General features: G+C 48.8%; 1 pseudogene; it reads left to right on the top strand.

The window, feature by feature from the left end:
- The first annotated feature begins 13,458 nt into the window (after positions 1 to 13,458).
- LOC119923006 lies at positions 13,459 to 14,676 on the top strand (annotated as a pseudogene).
- Positions 14,677 to 15,386: the final 710 nt, after the last annotated feature.

Genomic DNA, 15,386 nt, shown 5'->3' with positions numbered 1-15,386 from the left:
AAACCATATATCTCAGAACCTTGGACAATTCCCACGTCCCCTGCTTCTAGATCCAGCACTGGATAGTGTGGGACAGGGGGATAGAGGGATAGACTGGATAGAGGGACAGAAATAATCCAGTGATATTCAAGATAGCGAAATAATAATAATAATAATAATAATAATAATAATGTAATTTATTAAGCACTTACTATGTGCAAAGCAATGTTCTAAGCGCTGGGGCGGTTACAAGGTGATCAGGTTGTCCCATGGGGGCTCACAGTCTTAATTCCCATCTTACAGATGAGGTAACTGAGACAAAGAGAAGTTAAGTGACTTGCCCAAAGTCACACAGCTGACAAATGGCGGAGCCAGGATTTGACCCCATGACTTCTGACTCCAAAGCCTGTGCTCTTTCCACTGGGCCACGCTGCTGCTCTGATATGAGGATGTTCTAGTGATACTCTAGATAGTATCGCAGAAAGGAAGTGCTAGCTGTTGCCCAAAATTCTGACCCAAATCAGACCGTCACTCTGGAGCTTTCTACCACTTCTTAACATTGGAGAAAATGGAAGGAGAGGGAAAACATGCATATTTTCCTGGAAAATTTGCTGTGGCTAATTTGGGCTCTCGGGAGAGCGCCCCTCCCCACCCCCTACCCCAGGATAAACCCAGTGTCTCTGCCCTTCCAAGGAGAAGAACCGAGCCAGGGGTCTCCAGGCTGAGGTCCAGCAGCCCTCGTCTCGCCTCTATGCTCTGAGCACCTGTTTCTGCTCTCCGTTCTGTTTCTCAAGGGCCCCAGTCTCTGTTGTGTGCCATCGTGGTTAACGGCATAGATTAATTAGTGCTCCCCGAGGCTTCCCGCAGCTCGGCTGTGGCTCTTCGCCCCCGTTTGCCCAGAGGCCATCGCGAACAGAGCGGATTAAACCAGCCTGACTCTCGGCCTTCAGAGTCTCTCGCTTCCCTGCTCAGTGAGTAGGACTCCTTCATCCGCACAAACCATAATCCACGCCGATGATCCCGACAGCGTTGATATGGCCCCAAAAGCAAAAGCCAGCAGGGTCCTGGATGAGTTCTGGGGAAAACAGGTGGGGAATACCTCCGGGATTCCCCGCGCCCCTCCAACAACCAATCAATCAATCAGTCGTATTTATTGAGCGCTTACTGTGTGCAGAGCACTGTACTAAGCGCTTGGGAAGTACAAGTTGGCAACATATAGAGACAGTCCCTACCCAACAGTGGGCTCACAGTCTGGAAGGGGGAGACAGAGAACAAAACCAAACATATTAACAAAATAAAATAAATGGAATAGATATGTACAAGTAAAATAAATAAATAAATGGAGTAATAAATATGTACAAACATATATACATATATACAGGTGCTGTGGGGAAGGGAAGGAGGTAAGACGGTGGGGATGGAGAGGGGTAGAGGAAGGAGGGGGCTCAGTCTGGGAAGGCCTCCTAGAGGAGGTGAGCTCTCAGTAGGGCCTTGAAGGGAGGAAGAGAGCTAGGTTGGCGGATGTGAGGAGGGAGGGCATTCCAGGCCCGGGGGATGACGTGGGCCGGGGGTCGACGGCGGGACAGGCGAGAACGAGGCACGGTGAGGAGATTAGCGACAGAGGAGCAGAGGGTGCGGGCTGGGCTGTAGAAGGAGAGAAGGGTGGTGAGGTAGGAGGGGGCGAGGTGATGGAGAATCTTGAAGCCGAGGGTGAGGAGTTTCTGCCTGATGCGCAGGTTGATTGGTAGCCACTGGAGATTTTTGAGGAAGGGAGTAACACGCCCAGAGCGTTTCTGGACAAAGACAATCCGGGAGTGGGGAGAGACACGAGGATGGGAGATCAGAGAGGAGGCTGATGCAGTAGTCCAGACGGGATAGGATGAGAGCTTGAACGAGCAGGGTAGCTGCTTGGATGGAGAGGAAAGGGCGGATCTTGGCAATGTTGCGGAGCTGAGACCGGCAGGATGTGGTGACGGCTTGGATGTGAGGGGTGAATGAGAGAGCGGAGTAGAGGATGGCCCGAGGTTGCGGGCTTGTGAGACGGGAAGGATGGTAGTGCCGTCAACAGTGATGGGAAAGTCAGGGAGAGGGCAGGGTTTGGGAGGGAAGACAAGGAGTTCAGTCTTGGACATGTTGAGGTTTAGGTGGCGGGCAGACATCCAGATGGAGATGTCCTGAAGGCAGGAGGAGATGCGAGCCTGGAGGGAGGGGGAGAGAGCAGGGGCAGAGATGTAGATCTGGGTGTCATTAGTGTATAGATGACAGTTGAAGCCGTGGGAGCGAGTGAGGACACCAAGGGAGAGACTGTAGATCAAGAACAGAAGGGGACCAAGAACTGAACCTTGGGGAACCCCCACCGTAAGGGGATGGGAGGGGGAGGAGGAGCCTGCAAAAGAGACTCAGAATGAATGACCGGAGAGATAAGAGGAGAACCAGGAGAGGACGGAATCTGTGAAGCCAAGGTTGGATAGCGTGTTGAGGAGAAGGGGGCAGTTCACAGTGTCGAAGGCAGCTGAGAGGTCGAGGAGGATTAGGATAGAGTATGAGCCGTTGGATTTGGCAAGCAGAAGGTCATTGGTGCCCTTTGAGATGGCGGTTTCCGTGGAATGTAGGGGACGGAAGCCAGACTGGAGGGGTCGAGGAGAGAATTGGTGTTGAGGTAATCGAGGCAGCACGTGTTGACGACTCGTTCAAGGAGTTTGGAAAGGAATGGTAGGAGGGAGATGGGGCGATAACTAGAAGGTGAGAATTGATTAAGCACCTACTTGATTGGTGCGTGTACAGCACGATTCCGAGCTCTTGGGGGAGTAAAACAGAGTTAAGAATGTCCGGACCTGGGAGTCAGAAGGATCTGGGTCCAATCACGGCCCGGCCACTTCTTTGTTGTGTGACCTTGGGCAAGTCATGTACTCAGGTACATCGTCTGTAGAATGGAGAGTAAGACTATGAGCTCCACTGGGACATGGACTGTATCCAACCTGATTACCTTGTATCTACCCAGAGCTTATCACAGTGCCTGTCTCATGGTAAGTGTTTAAGAAATACCATAAAAAGTCCCTGTCCTCATGGAGTTAACAGTCTAGCGGGGGAGACTGTAGGGGAGAGGGATTAATTCAGAGAAAAGTGTTGGTAAAGGAAAGATTGAAACTAAGGACAATAAAATAAGAAACGAGGCTGATGGGGTAGATAGTTCAAAGACACTGCCGCCTACTCTTCTTTGGACACTTCACTTATTCAATCGTATTTATTGAACGCTTACTGTGTGCAAAGCACTGTACTAAGTGCTTAGAAAGTACAGTTCGGCCATAAATAGAGACAATCCCTACCCAACAACAAGCTCAAAGTCTAGAACGGGGGAGACACAGCACTTGTACATTGCAGCTAGTGTTGCTGAATGACAGTAACCTTATTAAGGGCAGGGAGTATGTCTGTTATTGTTATATTGTGTTCTCCCAAGCACTTAGTACAGTGCTCTGCACACAATGAGCCCTCAAAAAATTCGATTGAATGAATGAACGACTGAATGAAGGAAGGGAGAGAGCAGGGGTTCACTGCTCCTGGTCACTCCACCTGGGTCACAGGCTGCTTCTGTGCCAACCCTCACTTCCCCTCTCCCTTCAGCTGCATAAACAGGTCCAGTCAACGAGACCAAGAAACCACGGGAAACGGCCCGGGGGTGACAGCGTTCATCCTCGTGGGGCTCACCGATGACCCCCACCTGCAGGCTCCTCTCTTCTCTATCCACCTTCGCATTAAGTGTCACCGGGAATCTGACCATCGTCACCGTCACCTTGCGGGACTCCCTCCTCCGCACCCCCATGTTCTTCCTCCTGCGCAGTTTCTCCTTGCTGGAGGTCGCCTTCACATCGGCCAGCATTCCCAGATTCCTGGTCACAACTTCACCGGAGACAGAACCATTTTCTTTTCCAACTGCTTCACTCAGCTGTTCTTCATCATCTTTCTGCTGATGAAGGAGTTCGTCCTCCTGGCCGCATGTCCAACGACCGCTACGTCGACTTCTGCCAGCCCCTGCACTACACGACAGTCATCATCCGGGGCTTCTGAGCTCTGCTGGTCCTCTGCTACTGTCTGGCTGGGTTCCTGGTCGTCTTTCCGCCACTCATTGTTCTCCTCCATCATGATTTCTGCTCCTCCAATATCATCAACCACTTCATCTGTGATTCGTCTCCCATGCTATAGCTCTACTGCTCGGATACCCTGTTCTTGGAGATAATGGCTTTCCTCCTGGCCTTGAGGACGCTCCTGGCCACCCTGGCTCTGGTGACCGCGTCCTACATAGCCATGATCTGCGCCATCCTGAGACTGCCCTCCATTCAGCAGAGGAGAGAGGTCTTTTCCACCTGCTCCTCACACATGGTCATGGTCTCCATGACATTTGGCAGTTGGCATTTGGCATCTTCATGTACATCAAACTGTCCGCCAAGGACAGGCTGGAACTGACCAAAGGGGTGGCGGTGCTCAACATTTTTGTTACCCCCATGCTGAACTCCTTCATCTACACTCTGCAGAACGAGCAGGTCAAGCAGTTCTTCAGGGCCCTGGTGCACCCAGTGGGATTTTCCTCCAGAAACTGAGGGATCACCTGCGATAAAATACCACAGGAAAATCTGCAGGAGTCGCAAATGGTCGACCACAGAGTTTCGGTGCCTGTACATTAGCCTCACCTGATGCCCGACAAACAGGACCTGGCCGTTCTCTAGCCCTCTGTGTGCCCCCACACCCGCCCTCCTGTAAACCCCTCCCTTGGCCAGGTTCCCCCTGAAACCCCCTCCCTTCTGTCCTCATCCATTTAGAAGGGAATCTTTCCTTTTTCCTCCACACGATACAGATGTTCCGAGGTTCGCTCTGCAGGTCGGTGCCGAAGCTGTTGGAGTATCACAGGTGCTGTGTGTGTGTGTGTGTGTGTGTGCGTGTGTGTGTGTGTGTGTGTGTGTTTTTCCAAGTCTCCTTCCGTGTCCTAGCTGAGTGCTTGCACCTAGATCTTTGATGTCACTTGATTTCACTGGTCGTCGGCGGAGGGGAACCCAAAGGCTCACCACCTCTCGATACTATCCTATTGCTCTTACACTTCTACCCTCTTGCTCGCCCCATCTCATTCCCACTTCCTGTCATCTCAGCACGTATGTATGTGTAAACATTAGATTTAATTATAGTGATATATTCTTATTTGGGCAGGGGTTTGAGCTGTCATTAGAAAACCAGTGTAGCCTAGTCCATAGGGCAGAAGCCTGAGAGTCAGAAGGACCTGGGTTTAATCCCGGCTCTGCCATTCGTATGCTGTGTGACCTTGGGCAAGTCACGGCTCATCTCTGTATCTCAGTTACCTCATCTGTAAAATGGAGATTAGAACTGTGAGCCCCATATGGGACAGGGACTGGGTCAAACATAATTAATTTGCATGTACCCCAGCGCTTACTACAGTGTCTGACACATAGTAAGCACTTACCAAAAACCAAAAAACAGCATTCCAATCTGTCTTATTTGTTCTGCTTCCTTCCTGATCCTTATTCTTACTTTGATTCCCACTCTTTGGAAATCATTTTTCTCTGTTTCCCTTATTTGATTGGAAATGCCTGGATAGCAGGAACTCGGTGTCTTTCTTTAGTTGTGCTCTCCCAAGCACTTAATACAGTGCCTAGAGTTAAATCAGTAGGCAGTCACTAGATTCCATTTGATTGATTGATGAATTTCTTAGCACTCCGTATGTCCTCAATAAATGCAAACAAATTGATTGAAGGATTACTTTGCACTCAGTATGTGCTCAATAAATGCCATCTGATTGATGGATGGATTGTTCTGCACTCTCTAGGCTGTCAATAAATGCCATGAGATCTTTGAGCAGTCGGTGCTTAATAAATACCATTGAATGACTGATTTGCCAGTTGAGCAAATAATTGCTAGACCTGACATCCTATTTGGTCTGGACGGGAGCATCTCGATGCGAGAGTGGAGGTTCTACAAGGGAACTGAGTTTCAGGGAAAGGTGCAGGGAGCACTGAGCCCAGAGAAACTCAGCCCAATACTTCACCACCTCTGGACCTAGCAGAAGGGAGAAGGGAGATCCCCATTTTTCCACCTTGCTTACTCTCCTCTTAGTTACCTGGACTAGGGATTACTGGTTGAGAATGGCTGTGGCCGCGCCCCATCCCTCCGGATATGTCTCCAGTCCGAGTATTAAACGTTCACAGCCAGAGCCACCAAAGCATCTACCATTCAGTAGTGTCCCCGGACTCATCCCTGGAGATACTTTCATTAGTTTCACGCTTGGTCCCCATATGCCGACTGAGAACCAAAGAGAATAAAACCCTCACCCTTCTTCCTGCAGAAGGTAGAGAAGTCCATCTCCTGTCGCAGGGGTCTAAACGGTCTCCCGTACTTTTAGCCTGCTCCATCCATCCTCTGCCCAGAAGAGAAGAAAGGCCTTTTCCATCTTCTCCCATAAATGTAGTGGTCTCCATCACATATATCAGCTGCATCTTTATGTCCATCAAACTTTCCACTTAGGACAGGGTGGACCTGACCAAGGGGGCAGGGGTGTTCAATACCTCTGTGGCCCCTATGCTGAACTACTTCATCTACATCCTGCAAAACAGTAGGCTTTCAAGGTACCTGGTGCACTGGGTTGGGTTTTCCTCTGGGAAGTGTGATGAGGCGGGATGAGAAGGAGAAGTCAAGCAACACGGGGGCCACAGTATTCCAGTCAATCAACCGATGGCATTTATTGAGCACTTACTGTGTGCTTACTGAGCTAGGCTCTTGGGGAGTACAGTACAACGAGATGGTAGACACGTTCCCGGCCTACAAGGAATTTACAATCCAGAGGGGGAGACAGACATTAATAGTAATAATTGTATTTGATAAGCACTTACTATGTTCCAAGCACTATTCTAAGCGCTGTGTTCTAAGCCCTGGGTAGATAACAAGGTAATCAGTTTGTCCCCCATGGGGCACACAGTCTTAATATTCATTTTACAAATGAGGTAAAGTAGGCACAGAGAAGTTAAGCTGCTTGCCAAAGGTCGCAGAGCGACACGTGGCAAAGTCTGGATTAGAACCCACGTCCTCTGACGCCCAGGGCCGTGCTCTTTCCACTAAGCCACGCTGCTTCTCTAATATAATAACATTAATATAAAGAAAGAAATTATTGATATATACCTTAGTGCAGTGATGCTGAGGGTGTGTGATGATTACATGCTTAAAGGGTGCAGATCCAAGAGGATAGGCCACACCGAAGGTTCTGCAATAAAACATCAAACATTTTAAGCTTTTATTGGAATCACGTCAATCCTGCTGTTTTAATAATTTGATCAAAAACTGGCTAGAAAAACTAGAATAGCAAGGCTACAAACTCCACTCTCTCATTTGTGAACCGTAAAATGGGGACAAAATACCCATTTGCTAGAGTTCTACCTGAGCAGCCATATCCAGCTTATCTCTACAGTTCACTTCATTCCAACAATTCCACCAGTCTGACCTGCCTGCATCTACACCATTAGCTTTCCAGTCTCTCTTCCTCGGTCAGGTGGGAACTATTTGTTGGCAACAAACATGTCTCGACCAGTCAATCAACCAATAATTTGATTGAGCACCAACTGGTTGTTGAAGGCTGTACTGAGCTCTTGGGAGAGGACCACATAATTGATAAAAACAATTCCTGCCCGCAAGAAGTTTGTAACCTGTCCGGAAAGACAGACACTACAATTGATTGCAGGTGGGAAGAGGAAATGGAGAATAAAGATGTGAGTATGTTTAAAAAGATGCTTAAGTGAAGGGAATAATAAAGTGACAGTTGGTGGAATGAGAAATCAGGGAAGAAATTAATCGGAACTAGCACGTCCATTCAGGTTTCCAAGTGGTTAATACAGCACATTGCACCGTGAACTGAATGAAGGAGATGTGTTGAGCATAACACCAAAGTTATGGGCTTGTGAGACAGGGAGGATGCTAATCAAATATATATATATATATATATGATCCAACATATATACATGAGTAGAGAGGAGGGAATAAATAAGTCCATATGTGCTGGAATTGGCTGAAGGAATGATATGGCTCTGGGGAGTGAGAAATTAATTGGAGAAAGCTTGTTGGAGGAGATGAGATTTTAGGAGGGTGTTCAACGTGGGGAGAGCTGTGGCTTGTCTGACATGGGAAAGGAGGGAGTTCCAAGTCTCTCCACCGCTCAAATCCTTCCGACTGTTATCCATTCCTGTTCACAACAAGCAGAAACTCCTGACCATGAGTTTCAAGACTATCTCTCAGCATTCTCACTCTTCTGCTTATGCATTCCCTTCTCCCACCACACCCCGGTTTTCACTCTTCGCGCCTTCCAAACTAACCTAATAGCCATGCCTCATTCTCAACTCTCCCATCGCTGACCCCGGCTCCATGCCCTTCCTCCTACCTTGAACAACTTCCCATTTCATACCTGCCAGACCACTATTCACTTTAAAACCCTTCTGAAATTCCTCTTCCTCTAGGAGTCCTTGCCTACTTATTTTTCTTTCATCGAGGTCTCATCTTCCTAATCACCACCTCAGCCCTTATTCAATACTAATTATCCTTAATACTTCTAATCATATCAATTTAGTCTCTCTCAGGTACTCTCTCAGCATTTTAAGATGAGCCATATCTAGCATATATGACTTTATTTAAACCCATCTTCAGCACTTGCATATTCATCTTTATTCAAATGTACATTCAGTTATTTAAACTGACCACTCTAGTGGGAAATTATTACTACATTCGTTATTATCATTATTGTTGTTGTATTTGCTAATCGTTTACTGGGTGCCAGACACTGTGTTAGGTACTGGAATAGGTACAAGACCATCACGTCAGACGCAGTCCCTGTTCCACACTAAGACCAGTCTAAATTGGAGGTAGAATAGTTATCAAATCCCCATTGAATAGCTAAGGAAAGTGAGGCAGAGATAGGTTAGGTGACTTGCCCAAGGTTACACAGCAGACAAGTAGCAGAGCAGGGATCAGAACCTGGTTCCTGTAACTTCCTGGCCTGTGCTCTTTCCACTAGCCTACATTGCTTCTTCTTCTCGTACCTTCCTTCCTCATTAGATTGAAATATTCTTGAGGACAGGGGACATGTATTTTTACTCTATTGCATTCTCTCAAGAATTTAGCACCTTTCAATATCCACCAGGTAAATACCACTGACCGGTTGGTTGTATAAGAAATTGTACAGCTCACTGCTCCCAGCAGGCCCTCATGGCTAATACTACTGCAGTATGTGATCGTCTATTTAAGCCCTTACTGTCCCATAAATATATCTTCCTATTTTATCCGTAATTCATTTTTTGTTTCTCTCCCTGTTAGATTGTAAACTCCTTGAGGAGAGAGACCATGTCTTCTACCTCTATTTTTAATTTTTATTTTCTCAGAGTTTGGCACAGAGGTCTGGACACCGTATATGCTCTCGATGGATTGGGAATGTGTGTTTTCCTCCTGGATGGGCTTGGGAAAGAACTGGTGGCTATGAATCCCTGAGCGCAGTCCCTGAGGAGAACCAGTGTTGATGGAGTCAGAGATAGGGGCCCAGCCAGAAGGTCCTGATGTAGAGTGGGGCAGCAACGGACTGATGGATGAGCCTCTCCCCTCCCGAAGGCTAAAGATGGTGTCGCTGCCCCTTCCTGGAGAGGAACTCAGCCAAGGTCTCCAGACTGGGTCCCTGTAGTCCCTATTTCATCTCTAAGTGCTGAGCCCCCGACCCTGCCCTCCGAGGTCCCCCCGGCCCCGTTCTCCTCGGGCCCCAGTCTCCACTGGCCACCACCGAGGATAACGGTGTAGACTCATTAGCGCTCCTCAGCGCTGCTCCCCGGGAGCTGATCACAAACACAGCGGATAAAACCTGGCTGGCTCCTGCCCTGCCAGCCTTCAGTTACCCGACTCCCCGCACGGAGAACCGGGTCTGTTGTTGCGGCTGTTGGAATGCGGGCCACGAGTAGCCTTGAAACCTCTCTTCTGGCCACCGTCTCCTGTTGCTCTTGTCTTATTTGTGATTGACTTTGTGGTTTCGACGCCATCCTTCTGCTTAATTATGATTAGATAGGAAAGTTTCCAGGGACCGGGTTTAATTCTTCCATGGGTAATTTTCCCAGTGTTTAGTGCAGTGCTAGGCGCTATTGCTACTCCTTACTCCGGTGCTGGAGGAGGGAGCGGACCTCCTCTCTGTGATCTCTAAGAGTCTTAACCACTCCCCGAGGGTCCGGAGCATGGGAAGGTCACCTGGGGTGGGCCCTGTCACTCTGGGTTCTGGATCGGATCTCGTCTCGGAATTGCAGTGGGGATAAAGGGCCAGGAGCCGACCTTCAGCTGGCCTGGGATGGACCGCCCAAGAGAGGGTCTACTTAACGACGAACCAAAGGGACAGAGAGGGGGGTCAGAGGAGAAGGCCTGGATGTGGCGATGTTGGAAAGTGCTACCTGGTCCCTCCCGTCCCCTCCTCTGGTGCCTTCCGAGTTCACCTTCTCAGGGTCGCCATCACGAGCCTGATCACGGGAAAGTGAGTATGTGCCTTCTCTCATCTATGCTCTTCCTGCTTTCATTCTCTTCATTTCTAAAGCATATGGGGAGCTCGTGTGAGCTGACTCGTGTGCCTTCGTCGGCTCTAGAACCCTCACAGACATTTTTATTGTTATTAGGGGCGACACTGGACATTAAGTATCAATATTATTTATTATCACCATTATCATCATTGTTGTTGCCCTAGTTGCAGTTGTTGGTTTTGTTGTTATGGCACTTACTGAGAGCTTGGGTAGATGAATGGCATTCATAGCAGATATATTCCCTGTCCCACACTGGACTCAAACCTCATCCCCACTTTACAGAGGGGAAAACAGAGGCCCAGAGAGGCGAAGGGATTTCTCTAAGGTCACATAGCAGGTAAAGGACAGATCTAGAATGAGAACCCAGTCCTACCTCTAAACTACCCAGCCTCCTTCATGTTTTTCAGTCCAGCAAAGGAGGCCACTGGTCTGTGTAAATCAGGTGAACAAGAGCCACTGGCATCTCCCCGAACGGGCGTTGGGGTGGCTCCTGGGCAGATGTCATTCCACATGGAACAGAAGGAAGACCTTACTCCCACCTTGGAGTACCGGGCCCGCTGTTAGTGGAGTTGCCCAGTCAGGTCAGCCTTCAGTTCGTATATGTGATGGACTGTCTTCACTTTTCAGAAGGAGGCAGAACAACCTAGTGAAAAGAGCACGAGATTGGGAGTCCCGCCTGGCTTCTAGTCCCAGCTCACCCTCTGGTTTATTAGCTAACCCTGGACAAACACTTCACCACTCTGAGCTTCAGCTTCTTCCTCTATAAATGAGGATAAGCTAGACTTTAATTCCCCCTGAGGGATAGAAATTGGGTCTGATGTGACCATCTTGAATCCAACTCAGCACTTCAGGTGGTGCTTAGCACACAGGGCACGCTTTTTTAAGGCTGTAATTGATTCATCAATTACCCAGGATAATTCATGGATTGGGTATAACCACCTCCCGTTAGGAAAGGCCACCAGAGAAGTGAAGAAGAAGAAGTAGTATGACCAGGAGTAGGAGGAGGAAGGAGAAGAGGGAGGGGGGATAAGGAATACAGAAGAAGGGAGGAAGAGAAAGAAGGTGAGGGGGAAGAAAAGAACGAGAAGCAAAAGGAGAAGAAAGAAGAGGAAGAGCTGTAGAAGGAGAAAGGAAGGGGATGCGGAGGTAAAGGAGAAAGGTCGTAATGAGATGAGAAAGAGACAGTCAGTCAGGCGATCATATTTATTGAGCATTTACTGTTTGTGGATCACCATACTAAGCACTTGGGAAAGTATAATATAATGATATGACACATTCCCTGCCCACAACGAGCTTACAGTCTAGAGGAGGAAAAAGACAATATAAATGCATAAAATTACAGCTACGTACATAAATGCTGTGGGGCTGGGATAGAAAATTAATAAATGGAGTAAGTCAGGGCAACGAAGAAGGGAGTGGGAGAAGGGGAAAGGAGGGCCTCTTAGAGATGTACCTTCAAAAAGGCTTTTAAAGTGGGGAGAATAATGGCCTGTCAGATATGAAGAGGGAGGGCATTCTAGGTCAGAGGTAGGACGTGGGTGAGAGATTGATGATGAGAAGGTACAGTGAGAAGGTCAGCATTAGGGAAACAAAGGGTGCGGGCTTGGTTGAAGAAGGAAAGTATTGAGGGAAGGTAGGAGAGGGCAAGATGATTGAGTGCTTTACAGCCAATGGTAAGGAGATTTTGCCTGGTGTGGAGGTTGATAGACAACCACTGGTAGTTCCTTAGGAGTGGGGAAACACGGACTGGACGTTTTTGTAGAACAATGATCCGGGTGGCAGAGTGAAGAATGGACCGGAGTGGGAAGAGGAAGCAGGGAGGTCAGCAAGGGGGCTGATGCAGTAGTCAAGACGGGATAGAATAATTGCTCGGACTAATGTGGCAGCAGTTTGGATGGAGAGTAAAGGACGGATTTTAGCGATGTTGTGAAGGTCGAACCGCAAGGATTTAGTAATGGATTGAATGTGTGGATTGAGTGAAGGAGAGGAGTCAAGGCTAACGCCAAGGTTACGGGCTTGTGAGACAGGAAGGATGGTGGTACCATCTACAGTGATGCGAAAGTCAGGGGAAGGACAGAATTTGTGTGGGAGGATAAAGAGTTCTGTTTTAGACATGTCAGGTTTGAGGTGATGGTAAACATCCAAGAAGAGATGTCTGTAAGGCACGTGGAAATACGAGACTGCAGAGAGGTAGAGAGATGTAGATTTGTGAGGAGAAGAAGGAGTCAGAGAAAGGGGAGGCTGGAAGGAGGTAATGGAAGGTAGTGGACCACATCGACGGCCCAGTTTCCTAGAGGCCCCTCTAGGCTGCATGGATCAGCGCTACTGGATATGATTATCTCAACCAGGTAGTAGCAGACAGAAGAGAAGAAGCAGACAGTCGAAATAGAGAGGAATATACAAAACGGTGGGATCCACAGAGATCCTCGCTGCCAGAGGAACCGTAAACTTTCAGGGGAGGCTGGGCTCACCCGTAGCGTGGGCAAAGAACTGGCACCTAGGAAAGGCCGATGGATCTCCTGGAGCAGAATCGGGGGGATTTCCCCACGCCCTCTCTGGCCAAAGTATATACAGCTTGGTTGTGCAGCAGCCGGAGCCTGAACCACTGACCGTGGTTTTAGACTGTGTTTTAGACTGTGAGCCCACTGTTGGATAGGGACTGTCTCTATATGTTGCCAATTTGTACTTCCCAAGCGCTTAGTACAGTGCTCTGCACATAGTAAGCGGTCAATAAATACGATTGATGATGATGATGACCGTCCAAGGGCGGGGGGGGAATCGCTCATTGTTTGGTCCAAGGGCTCTTCTCCCCATCTTATGCTGTTCTGGCACCTGCCCTCAGCTCCCCCATCTCTCCCGTTGCTCCGAAAGGTTCGGCTGATGCCACCAATCAACCATGGGAAATGGCACGGTGGTGACAGATTTCATCCTCGTGGGGCTCACAGATGATCCCCACCTGCAGGCTCTGATTTTCCTCGTCCTCTTCCTCACCTACGCATTAAGCATCACCTGCAACCTGACCATTGTCACCCTTACCCTCCTGGACTCCCATATCCGCACCCCCATGTACTTATTTCTGCGCAGCTTCTCCTTGCTGGAGATCGCCTTTACATCAATCAATCAATCAATCAATCAATCGTATTTATTGAGCGCTTACTATGTGCAGAGCACTGTACTAAGCGCTTGGGAAGTACAAATTGGCAACACATAGAGACAGTCCCTACCCAACAGTGGGCTCACAGTCTAAAAGGGGGAGACAGAGAACAGAACCAAACATACCAACAAAATAAAATAAATAGGATAGAAATGTACAAGTAAAATAAATAAATAAATAAATAAATAGAGTAATAAATATGTACAACCATATATACATATATACATCCGCCTGCATACACAGTTTCCTGGTCACCATCGTCACCGGAGACAGAACAATTTCCTTTTCCAACTGCTTCGCTCAGCTGTTCTTCATCATCTTTCTGCGGGGGCGGGGACGATGACGGAGTGCTTCCTCCTGGCCGCCATGTCCTACGACCGCTACGTCGCCATCTGCCCGCCGTTGCACTACACGACCGTCATGAGCCAGGGTGTCTGCACCCTTCTGGTTCTCTGCTCTTTTCTCTCCTGTTATCTGATCGTGTTCCCACCGGTTGTGATGGTCGCCCGGCTAGACCTTTGCGACTCCAACATCCTCAACCACTTCATCTGCGATTCTTACCCAATGATGAGGATCTCGTGCACAGACACACGCTACCTGGAGCGGATGGCTTTCCTCCTGGCCTTGGGGACGACCCTGGTCACCCTGGCACTAATGACCGCGTTGCACACGGCCGTTGTCCGCACCATCCCGAGACTGCCCTCAGCTCAGCAGAGGACAAAGGCCTTTTCCACCTGCTCCTCACACATAGTCGTGGTCTCCATCACGTATGGCAGTTGCATCTTCATGTACGTCAAACCGTCTGCCAAGGACAGGGTGGAACTGACCAAGGGGGTGGCGGTGCTCAACACTTCCGTTGCCCCCATACTGAACCCCTTCATGTACACACTGCGGAACGAGTAGGTCAAGCAGGCCTTCAGGGCCCTGGTGCACTGGGTTGGGTTTTCCTCCAGGATGTGAGGGCTCATCTGCCATAAAATACTGCAGGAAAATTTGCAGGACTTGCAAAAGTCGCACAGAGATTCGGCACCTGAACTTTACCCTAATGCTTCATCTGCTGCCTGACAAACAGGAACTGGCCGTTCCCCAGAACTCTGTGCGCCCCCGCACCCGTCTTCCTGGAACTCCCTGCCGTCGTCAGGTCTCCCTGCTACCCTAGCCCTTCTGACCACAACAATTCAGAGGGGAATGTTGCCCTTTCCCTGCACGTTACAGAGACGTTCCGAGGTTCGCTCTTCAAGCCGGTCCCGAAGCCGATGGAATGCCACAGGTGCAATGTGATGTGTGGTTTTTTCCTCCTTCTCTGACTCCATGCCCTTTCTCCTGCCTTTAGCTCCCTCACATTTTATACCTGCCAGACCACAATTCTCTGTCTAAAAGCCCTTCTGAAATCCCTCTTCCTCCGGGAGTTCTTCCCCATTTACTTTTTTTTTCTTAGGTCTCACCGTCCTAACCACCACCTCAGCACGTATTCAATTCCAACAAACCCACAGCACTTCTGTTCCTATCAATTTGATCTCTCCCAGTTAATCTCCCTTCAACTTAAATTGAGCCAACTCTAGGACAGAAGACTTCATTCATTCATTCAATCGTATTTATTGAGCGCTTACTGTGTGCAGAGCACTGTACTAAGCGCTTGGGAAGTACAAGTTGGCAACATACAGAGACGG

Source organism: Tachyglossus aculeatus, unplaced genomic scaffold, assembly GCF_015852505.1.
Source record: "Tachyglossus aculeatus isolate mTacAcu1 unplaced genomic scaffold, mTacAcu1.pri scaffold_136_arrow_ctg1, whole genome shotgun sequence".
Taxonomy (NCBI): Eukaryota; Metazoa; Chordata; class Mammalia; order Monotremata; family Tachyglossidae; genus Tachyglossus; species Tachyglossus aculeatus.
Note: the sequence above shows the minus strand (reverse complement) of the source record. Positions and strands in the feature narration are given on the sequence as shown.